The sequence below is a fragment of the Rhynchophorus ferrugineus genome, unplaced genomic scaffold (genome assembly GCF_030347505.1).
Source record: "Rhynchophorus ferrugineus isolate W39M unplaced genomic scaffold, kcgeb_rfMv2 rfM5, whole genome shotgun sequence".
NCBI classification, from domain to species: Eukaryota; Metazoa; Arthropoda; class Insecta; order Coleoptera; family Curculionidae; genus Rhynchophorus; species Rhynchophorus ferrugineus.
In genome coordinates this window covers 19,646,007-19,661,018 of record NW_027472584.1, presented here as the reverse complement: position 1 = coordinate 19,661,018, position 15,012 = coordinate 19,646,007, and the positions used below count along the sequence as shown (strand labels likewise).

Genomic DNA, 15,012 nt, shown 5'->3' with positions numbered 1-15,012 from the left:
TGATGTATATATCCTGATGCAAATATAACAGAACATATTTAATGTACGATGTAAGGAAAACAAAATGTTAAACCCAATAAAACAAAGTATTTTATAGATTATCGGTTTAAAATAACCCCAAATACTCATGGTACGCCTATGTAGTCGTGTGGTTTCGTGTAGTGGCAATAAAAACTCCCCCTTCTGTCTATATACCCATCAGTTTTATCAGTTCTACTCTGCAAAATAAATGAGAGAGTCAATTTATGCGCCCTCAACAACTAAACGGACAACCACAAAATATTACCGAACGATGAATTTGGTTAGGAGAAGATTCCTCGGGATTTTCAACCAATTGATAGATGTCTGTCCTGATTTCTGAATCACTTAAACCAATGACTAATGCGGTTTATTGAATATACGGTGATTTTCTTAAAACTATCTCCAAATTGACGTCAATAATTTATCTTTACTATTTGTAATATTTTCATTCTAATATGACGTAATAAATAAATTATCATTTATTTTATTATTAGTAAAACCAAACCAGAAAATACTTTAATGATAATATGATTTTACATCAGAAATTAACATTTACTTACTATTGTTATGGTTCTAACCAACTATTATACGATATATTCATCAAAAGAGGGATACATATCCGATATAGTCTGCTGAAAACGTTGAAAAGAAAGCAGGTACTACCACAAATGCACGAGACTGGAACCACCGAACGACTGAACCATAGAAAAAATCTAATAATTAATGGCAACAATTAACTACAAATTAAGTTAATATTGTGAAACTTTCTACAATGACATTTGGACATTTTAAATTTATTTTATTACTGTTTTGGTGGGTGTAAGAAACAAATAGATATATTTATATACAGAATTTCTTAAAAAAGTGTTTGTTCACCACCTAAGACATATGGTTGTTTAGTATTGCTACAGTATTGTTCTTTCGATGCGTTATTGACATGTGAAAAAAAAATGTAGGGAAAATGGTCTTATGAAATAGCGATTTCGTTCCAATTCACATTCCAAGTAATATTCAGCATGCTAATTACGTTGCCGATTGCCAAATTGCATTATCTCTTATAGTTTCCGAGATATGGCCTATCGGCATCTTACAATATTGGCTCTGCTTCTAACTTGGGCCAAAATTGTAAAATGGTCTTATGAATTAGCGATTTCGTTCCAATTCACATTCCAAGTAATATTCGGCATGCTAATTACGTTGCCGATTGCCAAATTGCATTATCTCTTATAGTTTCCGAGATATGGACTATCGGCATCTTACAATATTGGCTCTGCTTCTAACTTGGGCCAAAATTGTAAAATGGTCTTATGAATTAGCGATTTCGTTCCAATTCACATTCCAAGTAATATTCGGGATGCTAATTACGTTGCCGATTGCCAAATTGCATTATTTCTTATAGTTTCCGAGATATGGACTATCGGCATCTTACAATATTGGCTCTGCTTCTAACTTGGGCCAAAATTGTAAAATGGTCTTATGAATTAGCGATTTCGTTCCAATTCACATTCCAAGTAATATTCGGGATGCTAATTACGTTGCCGATTGCCAAATTGCATTATTTCTTATAGTTTCCGAGATATGGACTATCGGCATCTTACAATATTGGCTCTGCTTCTAACTTGGGCCAAAATTGTAAAATGGTCTTATGAATTAGCGATTTCGTTCCAATTCACATTCCAAGTAATATTCGGGATGCTAATTACGTTGCCGATTGCCAAATTGCATTATTTCTTATAGTTTCCGAGATATGGACTATCGGCATCTTACAATATTGGCTCTGCTTCTAACTTGGGCCAAAATTGTAAAATGGTCTTATGAATTAGCGATTTCGTTCCAATTCACATTCCAAGTAATATTCGGGATGCTAATTACGTTGCCGATTGCCAAATTGCATTATTTCTTATAGTTTCCGAGATATGGACTATCGGCATCTTACAATATTGGCTCAATGATGGGAAAATTTCGTTTTTTTGAGAATACTGCAGAGGATTTTTCAAAATTCGAATTATTTTACAAATTATAGCGATTTTTGTGACGTGGGAAGAAACTGATCATCCAGCCGATCAAGCCAAATCAAACAGTTGAACACAGATACAAAACAAATTGCTAATTAGTTAGTTGTTACCAATTTTAATAAAAGTTTTTTTACCAACTTTGAAAGTTAAGAACGCTTTGAAAAAAAAAGAAGCTAGAAGAGAACCAGAAATTGTTAATTTTTGGAATAGAAGTATTATTGTCTCAGACGGTATGTTTTTTTCTAAACCTAAAAAAATCCTATAATTTCTACCCTATACATCCGATAGTAAAATTCATCCTGCATAAATTTAAAAAATTTGGGAAGATAAAAAACAGGGACAATATTGTTCAAATTGTCGCTATTTTATGAAAAAAATCCCAATATAGCCTTGGCTACAGTGACATTATTGTTAATCGATAACTTTTTGTTGTCTTTTCTTTACATTTTTAATCTTCTCGTAGATTTGATTTATTTACGAAATAAGTTGATTGTTTTAGCTATATATATCGTATATTTTTAATATCTATTATATATATATATATATATATATATATATATATATATATATATATATATATATATATATATATATATATGTATATATATGGCACAGTTATTGTGTGTAAGATGTTCTATCACTTCAAATAGGGCGAAAAATTATTCCAATAATATTGCAAAAAAGGAGTTTGCTCGAATAAGCTTTGATCTTCTATGCTGAATAAAACAACAATTATTAATTTACAACATGATCGAGAAGCACCGTAGAAATCCTAAATATATTTTTGATTAAATTTCGTACATTACTTCTTAAGAAAATGAATAAGTTAAATGAATGAGCGAATCATGAAATTAGTGATTTAAATGCAGTTATTCAAAATAATTAGTGAGTATTATAAATAAATCCATTATTTGAATTCATCATTTTTGGGTATCAGGAATATATTGTTCCATAACTTTAAATACAAAAAGATAAAAAAACAGGGACAATTTGGTTCAAATTTTCGGTATTTTATGAAAAAAAAATCCCAATGCCTTGGCCACAGTGACGTCTTTCTTAATCATGTTTTTTCACACTACAAATGTTGAATTTATTTTGGTCCTACTCAGAGAAATGCGTCAAATTTAGATACATACACTAGAAGATCACTTAAACACGAAAGCAGTACTTTTCGTACCCTATCCATTGATAAAATCAATAAAATGTCTCAACATAGTAATACAGCGAAAACATTTTGAAGAATCTTTTTTTATTTTTCAGAAAAATATTACTTTACACGTTTTATTATCGGAGAAGGTCGCGTTAACATAAACGTAGAAAATTGACAGGAAACAGACGCCCTATGTGTGAATCTGTTTTAACTAGAACGACAGTTTCTGCTAGATAATTGTCAAGGATTTATGTGAACTGTTTTTTAAGATATTTTTTGTTAACTGAATATATTAAAATTTGGACGTACCCTAGATATTTTCGGAAGATCTTTCACTACTAACAGTTAATGGAACACACTTTACTCTAACCGGCATTACAATTTTTTTTAACCATCAAAAGCTTTTTGAAGCACGCGCTGTTTTGTATAACGGCAAACTGTCAACAATACAATTATATGTGAATTCTGACAAACGCTTAATTTTGCTCGGTACTTTTGATAACGGTGCTTTTTTTGGGACTCTTTCAATGATCAACCAGATAAAAACAAACGGCGGATATACTCAGATACTATAAATACCGAGATAAAATAATGAATAAAAGTTTTGAAACGTTTTCCGGTTTCCAAGTTTCAATGTTTTCGTAACTGAATGCGTCAGTAATACGTCTACACCCAACACTTTAAAAGATCACCTTATAAATTCCACGAATCGACACCGAAAGACACCAGATTAGAATTTCCGGCCCATTAGAGTTCCAGCCTCTGGAGTCATCGACTTTTAGAATATATTGTTTTTTTTTAAATACAGGGACAAATAAATTTAATAATTATATTATTAGTCTTCTTGATTAGATTTTTTAACTGTTTTCTTAATTTTAAATAATTGATTTACTAATTTAAAACATGAAGACTCATACAAGAATATTAATCCATATTTTTTTGCCTTGACTTACACAATTTTCTTACGACACAAGATTCACATCTCATTAAGATGTCTATAAATTAAAAAAAATCGATTTATTTTCATATTGCCAAAGTTTATCGCTCTAAGACTATGTTCTTGAAAGGATTTTTTCCAAATTTTCATTACTTTCGGTGATATAGCTGCTTTTCGAGACGTTTCACATTATATTTCAAGTTCTACGGAACCGATTTTCTCGAAATTTGGTATGAGCCTTCCCTATACATTCCTTCTATCGAATCAATTTTTTTAAGTTAATTAATTCTCGTCAAATTACGGCCATTCCCAAATATCTATGAGCCTTCCCTATACATCCCTTCTATCGAATCAATTTTTTTTAATTAATTTATTCTCGTCAAATTACGGCTATTCCCAAATATCTTGGCGTGACACTTGATGTTAAAATCGGGTGGAAGAAGTTTTGACATCTGTGTGGACTTTTGGTGTTTAACTCTGGGGTTGTACTGTGGCGTCCGCCACGACCCTTTAGGCCACCACCCATTCAGCTACAACAAGTTCAAAGGTTGGCAACGCTGGTGGATTGGTACCATGCAGTTGGAGGCTATTATAAAAGACCATCGCGACGACGTTTCGTTCTCTTTTCTATTCTCCACTCCCTTGTAACAGTATCACTTCCACAGCGCTACCGTACTTCCTTCACCTTAACCTAATATCCTGTTAATTCTCCAGTCGACCACATGTATCATTCAATTTCAATGTTAAAATAAATCAGTTTTATTCAATCAATGTTTTTAGTTCTCGTGCAAATTCCTTCCAAAAATAGTAGTGAGTGTTCGGACAAATAATCCCATCGACAGCCACACATTTCGACCGACCTGACGAACATTCCTACAGTACCAATTAAACAATAGAAATATCATACAAAGATAAAATAAGGTTCTACGAAGTATCATCGATTCTCTATGGTATATTCGTAGTGACAATCTATAGTAGAAACTGTCCATAATCTTATCAAAGACTGTACCAACATTGATGTACTGACCTATCAGCACATCAATGTTGAAGTCCTCCAGCTCCTAGACAATGATGATTGACAAAGAAGATAAACCATTTAATCTAATTCAGAGAAGAGAATGTTAAGTCGAAATAAAAACAAATAGATTATTAATATTAATTTACTAGATTTTTATAATAAATAATCTTTAAAAAATCACGAAAAAGCGATAAATATTTCTACAAAATAACTTTCAGACTGTTTTAGTTATATATGTTGGATATTTTTATTATTTCTTATTCTGTCAATATCACTTCAAATGTGGCCATATTTTTCAAGAATATTGTAAAAAAGGAGCTTGTTTCAATAAGCATTGATCTGCTAAGTCCAATAGAACAACAATTACTAATCGACAATATGATAAAGAGATACAGAAGAAACCCAAAATATATTTTTGACTAAATTACGTAAATTATTTCTTAAGGAAATGAATGAGTTAAACGAATGAGGGCAAATGCTTCGTCACTGAATTATGAAAGTAGTGATTTAGATGCAGTTATTTCAAATAATTAGTGAGTATTATAAATAAACCCATTACTTGGATTCATCATTTTAGGACACACTAATCTGACGACTATTTATATAGTTCCATAATCTTAAATACAATGAAACGAAAGTAGTAATTCATATTAAATGATTTAAATAATTAAGGAGTATTATTATTATTGTCGAAAATTTGACTTAGCCTCATCCGATTACTATTTGTGATAAAATTAATGCCTTATCAGAAAAAAGACAAAAGACAATCGAGTATTAACAGGTCAATTGAAAAGTCCCCGGCCTACCACAGTAAAACATATTCTTTTTGGCAAAATTAGTTTTTATTTAATCAACATAATTCCCTTCAAGAGTGATACACTGATTATAGGGATTCTCCAACTTTTCAATGCCATTTTTGTAGTACGATTTGTCTTTTGCTTCAAAATAGGCCTCGGTTGCGGCGATTACCTCTTTATTCGACGAAAATTTCTTCCCAGCGAGCATTCCTTTGAGATCTGAGAACAGGAACTAGTCGCTGGGGACCAGATCTGGAGAATACGGTGGATGAGTAAGCAATTCGACGGCCAATTCATGGATTTTTGACACGGTGCATTGTCTTGGTGAAGCAGCACTTTCTTTTTCTTCAAATGCGGCCGATTTCGTCCTTCAAACGGTCCAATAACGCTATGTAATAGTCGCTGTTGATGGTCATTCCTTTTTCAATGTAGTTAATGGAAATTATTCCATCCCCATCCCAAAATACAGCCGCTATAACCTTACCAGCAGACTGCTGCGTTTTCCCACGCTTTGGAGCGGGTTCAACGTGTGCAATCCACTCGTTCAGAGTGATATAATCATCTTCAAACACTGCTTCGAATCATTAACTCGTCGTTGTTTTTGGTCAGAAGTGAGCTGGCACAGCACCCACTTGTCACAGAGCTCTCTCATACCCAAATATTCGTGAATGATATGATGTACACGTTCAGTTGATATTGGAGTGTCTGCTATTTCATTCAGTTTTAATTTACGGTCATTCAAAATCATTTACTTGACTTTTTTAATGTTTTCGTCGGTAAGAACCTCTTTTAGGCGTCCACTGCGTTCACCGGTTCCGTGCTCATTTCATCACGTTTAAACATAGCATACCAATCCTTGATGGTTGGTTTTCTTGGGGCAGTATCCGGAAACTCGGCATGAAGGCAAGTTTTTGCTTCAACTGTATTTTTTTCTTTCAAAAAACAATATTTTATCAACACACGAAATTCCTTTTTATCAAGTTTTTTTCACAATACCAAAAGTTGCTTCACTCAAAATGCTATAATTCACAAACTAATGATCCGACAGCTGTCAAATTTATACACGCATTTTTTGAGGGTTAGGGTTAACCAAAAAACATGGATTTAATATTCTAGTAGCCCCACGTATGTGTCGGAGTCGGATATGAGTATAAATAAACCGTAAAACAAAAAACCGAAATTACTTTTACCCCAACCTATTGTTTCACTGCTTTTAGGAATTAAATTTACAATTAATAAAAATCTCCGTCCAATTAAACAATAAATAATTTTATATATATATCTAGATATTGCAACTTTATTGAACAAACTTTATATAGTACTAAAGTATATACGAAAACCTGATTTCTTATCAAGCCAATTTAAAGTGATTTAACTTTCAGAACCAAGAATTCTGTAACCGGCGCACTACCACAACGTTAAGCAACGAATTAATTTCAACAAATCGAATTAAATGTTGCAGTTCGTTAAAGGCAACAACGAAAATACGATTTTATTTCAAAGCCTGGTTTATTTACTTCGCTGATATGGAACGACACAAAAAAAGTCATACGAAAATAAATGAATTTTGTGGCCGTCTATCGGAAACATTTCAAAATAATGTCGTTAGAGTTTTATATTAAATATATAGATCATATATAAAGTTTGATGTTATTTCTTACCTAGCAAAAACGTTGTGATTACTTCAAACTGTTCAAATAAACTAAAATTACAATATTTCTTTTTCAATGATTCAGATATGTTATGATTAATATAAGGAAAGTATCGAACTTTTTCCGCTGCAGTTCTAATTTTTCACACAAAATTTACTTGATGACTTGGGTTGGGAGACCAACCCCAAACCAAAAGTTCCAAACTCCCATTTAACTATCGATACTTGTTGTTAAAATGTTGGCGAAAGAATCGATATTTTCTCATAAACATATTTGAAAAGATCCAATCCAAAATCGAAAACAATTGACTGTGAGTGGAGGCACAATTTGTGAACAATTGCGAAGAGATGGGAAGATGGATGATGGATGAAAGTATGTTATTTCTGCATCGAATGGTTACTGGTGTTGTAGTTGTATATATGGTAGACCACATGAACGTCAGTTGAGTGTTTTTTACGTTTCATTTTCACATAATAGGAGTTACAGAAAATGCTAATAGTCAACTGGACAGATTATAAAACCCATAAAGATTAATAAAAAATGTGATGTATCCTTGTGTGATAGGTACGAAGCTTAATCACCTCTTAAACCTGATCTCAGTACACGCATTTTCTGGTGTAAAAGAGAACGTATAAGTTATTTTACTGCAAGAAACCAACCACTTGTTATTAACTCCAGGTATATTATCTAATTACACTTTGGAGTGTATAATCAAAACTAATTATTTATTAAATTTTAATTAGTTTGCAGGCCATTAAATTACAGTGTGTCTGAGGCTCTTATACGTTATCATTAAATCTTCTTTCTTTACCGCATAAATACATAAAAATACGTAAAGTAGATCTGCAATAATTATAATTAGGCTTGACAGGCAAGATGCTAGAACTAATGTAATACGAGCTACACACATACACATACATTTTTTTTGCCTTATCTTAATTCATTTTTATTGTTTTAATTACTTTTCCTTTTTAATTGGGCATGATACTCAAAATGTTCATCTTGTTAAAGCCGCTGATGCTATTGATGTTGATTATATCACTGAAATAGTTTAGAAACGATTCATTTCTAAATGTTGCACGTATTTAACTGGTCATGTTGGGTAAACAAACGATAAATTGTATGAAAATGTTGAAATCATTAGCGATTTTTTCAATAATTTAAATATTTGTAAGAGATATTAATTGTATATAACATAGAAATATGCAATTTATCATGAAACATACGACTATACGTCATAAAATCCAACAATCTGTGAATAACAACTATGAGATAAATTATTCTTCCTGTGTTGGATTCTGTTACAGCGCCATCTGGTCATCGTATGCCAATCAAACTCATATATTTTATAACAGGAAGGCACTGGCTCTTAACACATTTCATTTAAATTTAACTACATACTTATCGGTATTTCTACATTATCCTATATCGATAACTAATAACTTAACATTTCTTAGGTAAATATAATTTTATATACTACAGTTTCTATCAACAGTAAAATCACGTAGCTCAATGTCAATTTCTCAATTTTCTTAGATTAATGCATTTTTACCTTTATATTTTAAGCTAGTTATGGAGCCACAGTTTTTTGAGCTTTGAAAACAACGAATAATTGATGGAGGATATATCTCCATTTGGATAACCAAAGCTCCCGCAGCTTGACTAATTCGGCTTTTCTTCTCCTCTATTACTGATGAACAATGCGATTTTATCAAGTTTCAAATATTTCGAAGAATACTTACGTGGAGACAATGTATGAACCCAAATGTTGTCACTGAAATCAAGTAAAGTAAAAGAGACGAAGCAGAGATCTAGTTTAAGAATTAATATGTTAAAATATGTTTAAACACAGATGTGGTAAGAATGAAATATTTGTACTCCTGCATTTGCTTTAAATGGATATCATACTTTAGTTATTTCATCATTAATTGTCAAGCTATATGGTTCTGCAGTAGGAACTATATCATGAAGAATACTAGAAGCCTCAACATTTATCAGTTAATATAGGGCTATCATCAGCGAACATTAGATCAGACAAGGAGCTTGGAGAATCACATTTAACGCCATATCTGTTTATTGAAAATTTGTAGTTGATGATGAAAAGATAGATATCATTGAGACATATCTTTGGCGAACACAAGCTCAGATTTCAAATTAATTTATCAAATCAACTCGCATTCGCATATTCGCAGGGAAATATATTTTAAAAGTTTACGACGTTTTATTATAAATCCTTTTTTAATATTTAAATTAAATATTACCAAAGACACCAACATATGTACAAATCAATCAATAATAAAAATGATTTATTTCATTATTTCATAATTGTTTATCATGTTTCTATAGAAAAACAATTCTAATTTACACGCCTAAGATTGACTGGAGGCAAAGTAAACGAGCCAATCATCGATATATATCTTCCGTTTTATCGCTACATTGCAGAATTAGCAATGATCGATGGTGCTAACAAATACATAATATCGTTTGATTTTTCTACGCATATGAAAGCTAAAACATTTTAAGTTTTTTTTTCGTATACTTTTTAATAACAACACTCGAACTCTTAATAACAATTGCGACACTATTGCGTAAAACTTAAATATTAAAACCGTTTCCCAAGACAGATGGCCTCAAGCTAATCGGGAGTCAGTCAGAAAAAAAAAACCTCTCGAGCTCATCTTCGCTTTTAACCTTTTTCGTTCATACTGTAACACTTTGAAATGTCACAGAAAACAATAAAGAGCCTTGGAACATCTATATAGCTGAAGAAATACAAACTAATGGCTAGTTTTGTTAAAAGTGCATACTAATATCGTAAAACTGGTTTCGTCAGTTTTATTTGCAAAAACGAGTTTTTATTTATTTATTAATTTCTAAAAAAATATAATTTTTGAAGATTTAATAACACCAACAATGTAATAGAGACAGCAGATGTTATAGGTCTTTTTTTTCTTTAGTCACTCTCTCAGTGTTACCACATAAGTTTGGCAATCTACAAGTCCAACCCATCCTCATCCTTTATTTTCAAAAATGTTATTTCATAGCATTGTGATACTGGGGATGATATTTTTCAGACATTTTGATAATAACTTTTATTTATTTAACTTCAACACAACAGAAATGTTGCAATATCTTCAACACACAATAACATAAGTTTTTAACCTCTAAAAATTTGCTTCCAAAGAGATATTCTTCAATAAAGACATTGATTTTTATGAAAGAGCGAAAGGCATCAACAACAAACCCAAATTTGGTAAAAAAAAATCTATTTTTGAGCTTGTAACAAATTCATTATTGATCAGTGATATTAATAAATACGTAATTGTACCAAAATATGATGAATTAATCTTAAAAATACCCTTAAAATTAATTCACAGTTTTAACAATGAATTTACTGGTTGTAGTATTAGTTAACACCCCTTCAATAGAGTTTAAATAAATAAAAAATTCTTCCAATTCTCTATTCATAGTAGTCAAAATCATCTGACACACAATAGATATACAGTTAAATCTTTTATGAATTCATTTAAAGTCTAAGATACCGCTTGATCTGTAGACATTGATCATTTAATTGTCCATATATTAACAATAACCTGAGTTACCTTTCATGTGTTCATCGAATTCATTGTTCTCTCTCTGGCCTCCAGCTATACCAACCTAAGTTTTTAATGTACGACTTTTATTTCATTTATATAATTAAGGTTATATGTTACTTTAACGGAGTATACATCTACGTATTATGCTTTATTACATACTATTACATACCATGTAGAAAACCTGCAATTATATTCTATTATAACGTATTTTTTTGAGAAATTCAGTCTTATTCATCCTCTCTGATATCATCAGAAAATAACGTCAAATGGAATTGTTTATTTCAAAGGAAAATGGCTGAACATGTGTTGATATTATTTACCACACGTTTCTTGCTAAGTACCACGTTTCTATCTCCATTCCAAAGACTTTTTCTGCAAAAAAACTAGTTGTTTGGTAACTAATTTGTCTCGAACAACTTGACATAAAAGAAAGTGTTTTTATAACTAATAAAAAACACTATAATTATTCCATTGTTGGTTGCACATACAGGTCAATGAAAAAATGAAACGTAGCCAAAAGACACACCAAGGTCAGCTTTACCCAAGAAATAATTACCACCCAAAACAAAATGTGTGTTAATTATAATATCATTAATACTAACTAAATGGTTTCTTTAAAATCGCGAACAATCTCAGTATATGATTGCTATACATACAAATTTGATGGTCAAACCAATTTCAAAACACTTACAACCACACAAAGCGAAAAACAAGAAAAACACTAATTTATTCTTGTTTTTTTTAACAGACAGTTTAGTTTTTGTATGGACCGAGAGTTATATGAAACTGATTGTATAATTGTTCAAGTCGTCACGTCATTTGATGAACTATTATTAACATTTCATACAATTAATCATTTTTAATTGGATAATAAGTGAAAGATTTAAAGAATTACCGTATTTTGTATCGCATTGGGACTGTAACCCCGGAGGTGATACGGAAAACCCGTCTAAAGTTCTTTATACTTTTGCGATGTTTATTTATAAATATTTCCTTAATTAATTAAACGTATTCTCGATTAATTTACTTGTACGAGGGTCATTATTTATATTTCGGGAATAGGAAAAAAAAATAGTTAAGCTGCGAATATATTTTTATTGTTTTTCAAAGTACTCGCCACGATGATTGATACACTTTTGCATACCCTTAAACCAATTTTCAAACCACTTGTTACATTCCGAATGAGGCATCTTCAAAACATTTTTGGACGCTTCAATAGCTTCTTCGGGCGATGAAAATCGTTGACCACGCAGTTTATTCTTCACGGATGGGAATAAAAAAGTCATTGGGTGCCAAATTAGGGCTGTACGGCGGATGACCTATCAATTCAATGTTTTGAGTGCTAAAATAGTCTCTTGTTTGAGCTGATATGTGAGACCTCGCACTGTCATGATGAAGAACAATCCAGCGTCTCTTGTTTGTTTTCCTTACTTCATCGAAGACTTCTGGCAAACAAATGGTTGTGTACCAATCAGAATTTACTGTTCTACTAGTTCAATATGACCAGTTATCCGGAAGAAACAGGCCACCATTTTCTTTGAAGCGCTTCGTGCGCGAACAACTTTTGTTGGATTTGGTTCATCTTGGAACATCCATGTAGTCGTCTGCTGCCTACTTTCGGGCTCATACGAATATAACCATGATTCGTCACCTGTCACGATTTTATAAACGTTTTTCGATGCCCCGCGATTGAATTTCTTAAGCATTTCTTTGCACGAATCGACACGAACCATTTTTTGAGCGATTGTGTGCTGATGGAACTAATGCTTAGGGATGCCTCAATCTCACAATAGGTGACATGACGATCTTGCTTAATCATTTCGCAAACAGCATCGATGTTTTCTGGCACAACAGCCGATTTTGGACGACCTTCACGAAACTCGTCGGACAGCGAACTACGACCACGATTGAATTCACTAAACCAGCGATACACGGTGCTTTTTGATGGAGCTTCATCGCCAAAAGTCAAATTAAGTTGATTGATGCACTCTTGTAATAATCCGAAAAATTACGTCGAAAATCGTAAAAAATCATCGCAGGAAAACGTTCACCATTCAGTTCCATTTTTTGTCGAGACGAAATGTTCAGCTAAATATAAAATAAATAGCGTCCGTGAGACAAAATGTTCTGAGTACGTACATCGTCAAAAATGTCAAATTTGACGATGGAACCATCAGATGGACTCACATGACAACAGTGTTGCCAATTCCCGACATATAAATACGAGTGTCAGTATTATGAAGATATATTTTCATGTTACAAAATTATCTTGAACGTTCACAATCAGTTTAATATCAAGGACTTAATTAGCAATATTGGTGTATTTACAATCTAAAGCTGGCAAATATTTTCTTAAGCAATCGTAAATATAGTGTAAATATCGTACTGATAAACAAAAATCAAACCACTTGTACCAATTCAAAATTAATTACGGCTTAATTATTAAGATATAACGAATGGGAGTTAATTTTTTTTGTGAGACATTTTAAATATTCGAATCAAATACATATTTGGTTGATATTTAATTTATATCTGTTTAATTAATCATTCTTAAAGTAATTAAAAATGTTCGAAGCTTCATAGATTTACTACTAAGATATCAGGAAAAAATCACGCAATTTTAAATATTCTTGCTTTTCTTTGAAACTATTTGATGGACCGCTGAGTGTTTAAAATTTTGTTAAACTTTTTATTTTGATATATTTTATTAATTTAATTTCATAAAATTGTATATGAATTTATTTTAAATATGGAAAAATAAGTTATTTTTATATATTTTAAAGTCACCTTTTACCAACTAGAGGTTTATCTAGACTGGGCCTAAAGTTTTACGTGGACTCCGAACCACGGTCCTCAGCATTAAGCCTACCAACTGGCGAGTGACCAACTTTAGAAATCATCCCAGAAGACATCCGGTCTTACCCAGCCTGGTTACTGGCGTGACTGAGATCATTTTCCTTGTCAGATTTTACACTCTTGCCTAGAACACTCACAAATATTAACAAATTACAAACATAAATTTACGACCATGCCCCAGCAGGATTCGAACCCGCGGCTATCGCAACAGTAGGAGGACCGCCCCATCGCCTTTACCACTGCGCCACCAAGCCGACAAAAAAAAGAGAATTGAATGTGAAAAACACTGTGGTAGATATTTTACTATATTTATGGATATTGTAGAAATGAAGCATTGGCAATTGTAATAATACGACTAATATGTAATTATTTATTTAATACATTTAGAAACTACAGTGAACTTTAGATACTGAATGGTTTGTTAATATATTTACAGCTTTATTAATTGATATTTTCTCTCCACTGATTTCGCTGGTCCAAAGATCGAAGATGATTCAGTAGCATTGGACCAATTAAGATTATCAACGAAACATTTTGCACATTACAAATTCCATAATTATTTTAGTAAAATTACATGAACTATAGTTATCAGAATGACACATTTTTGATATAATATCAATAATAATTAATTTAATAATTAGCTGTCTTTACAGCTAAATATTATGTAAACAAAGATGGTAAATTTATATTGATTTTTATTATTAAAGATTAACATAAATTTCTTAAGCAAAAACGAATTTATTTAAAAAAAAAGTTATTGCAAGTTTGCACGGTTTTTGATTATTGCAAATAAATATGCAGGTATTGTATATAAACTTTCATTTTTATTTTATCACATCCTTGATTCACTACTGATTTTTGATGAACGAGAAACAAAATTTTCAAAAAACATATTTTTCCTTGCTGACAATTTTATTTTTGGTACAAATTTTAATACTAAATCCCTATCTTATCTATAACAGCCGACAGG

General features: G+C 31.6%; 1 protein-coding gene across 7 annotated transcripts in view; it reads right to left on the bottom strand.

Moving 5' to 3' along the window:
* Sema-1a (semaphorin-1a) overlaps positions 1-15,012 on the bottom strand; it is a 135,998-nt gene that overhangs the window by 42,478 nt on the left and 78,508 nt on the right. The window contains exon 1 of one of the 7 annotated variants that reach the window (XM_076405538.1): positions 3,496-3,628. The exons of the other annotated variants lie outside the window; for them this stretch is intronic. The gene's annotated coding sequence lies outside the window, so the exon portion shown is untranslated. Of the gene's footprint in view, positions 1-3,495; positions 3,629-15,012 lie in introns of those variants that run through there. 7 annotated transcript variants of the gene reach the window in all.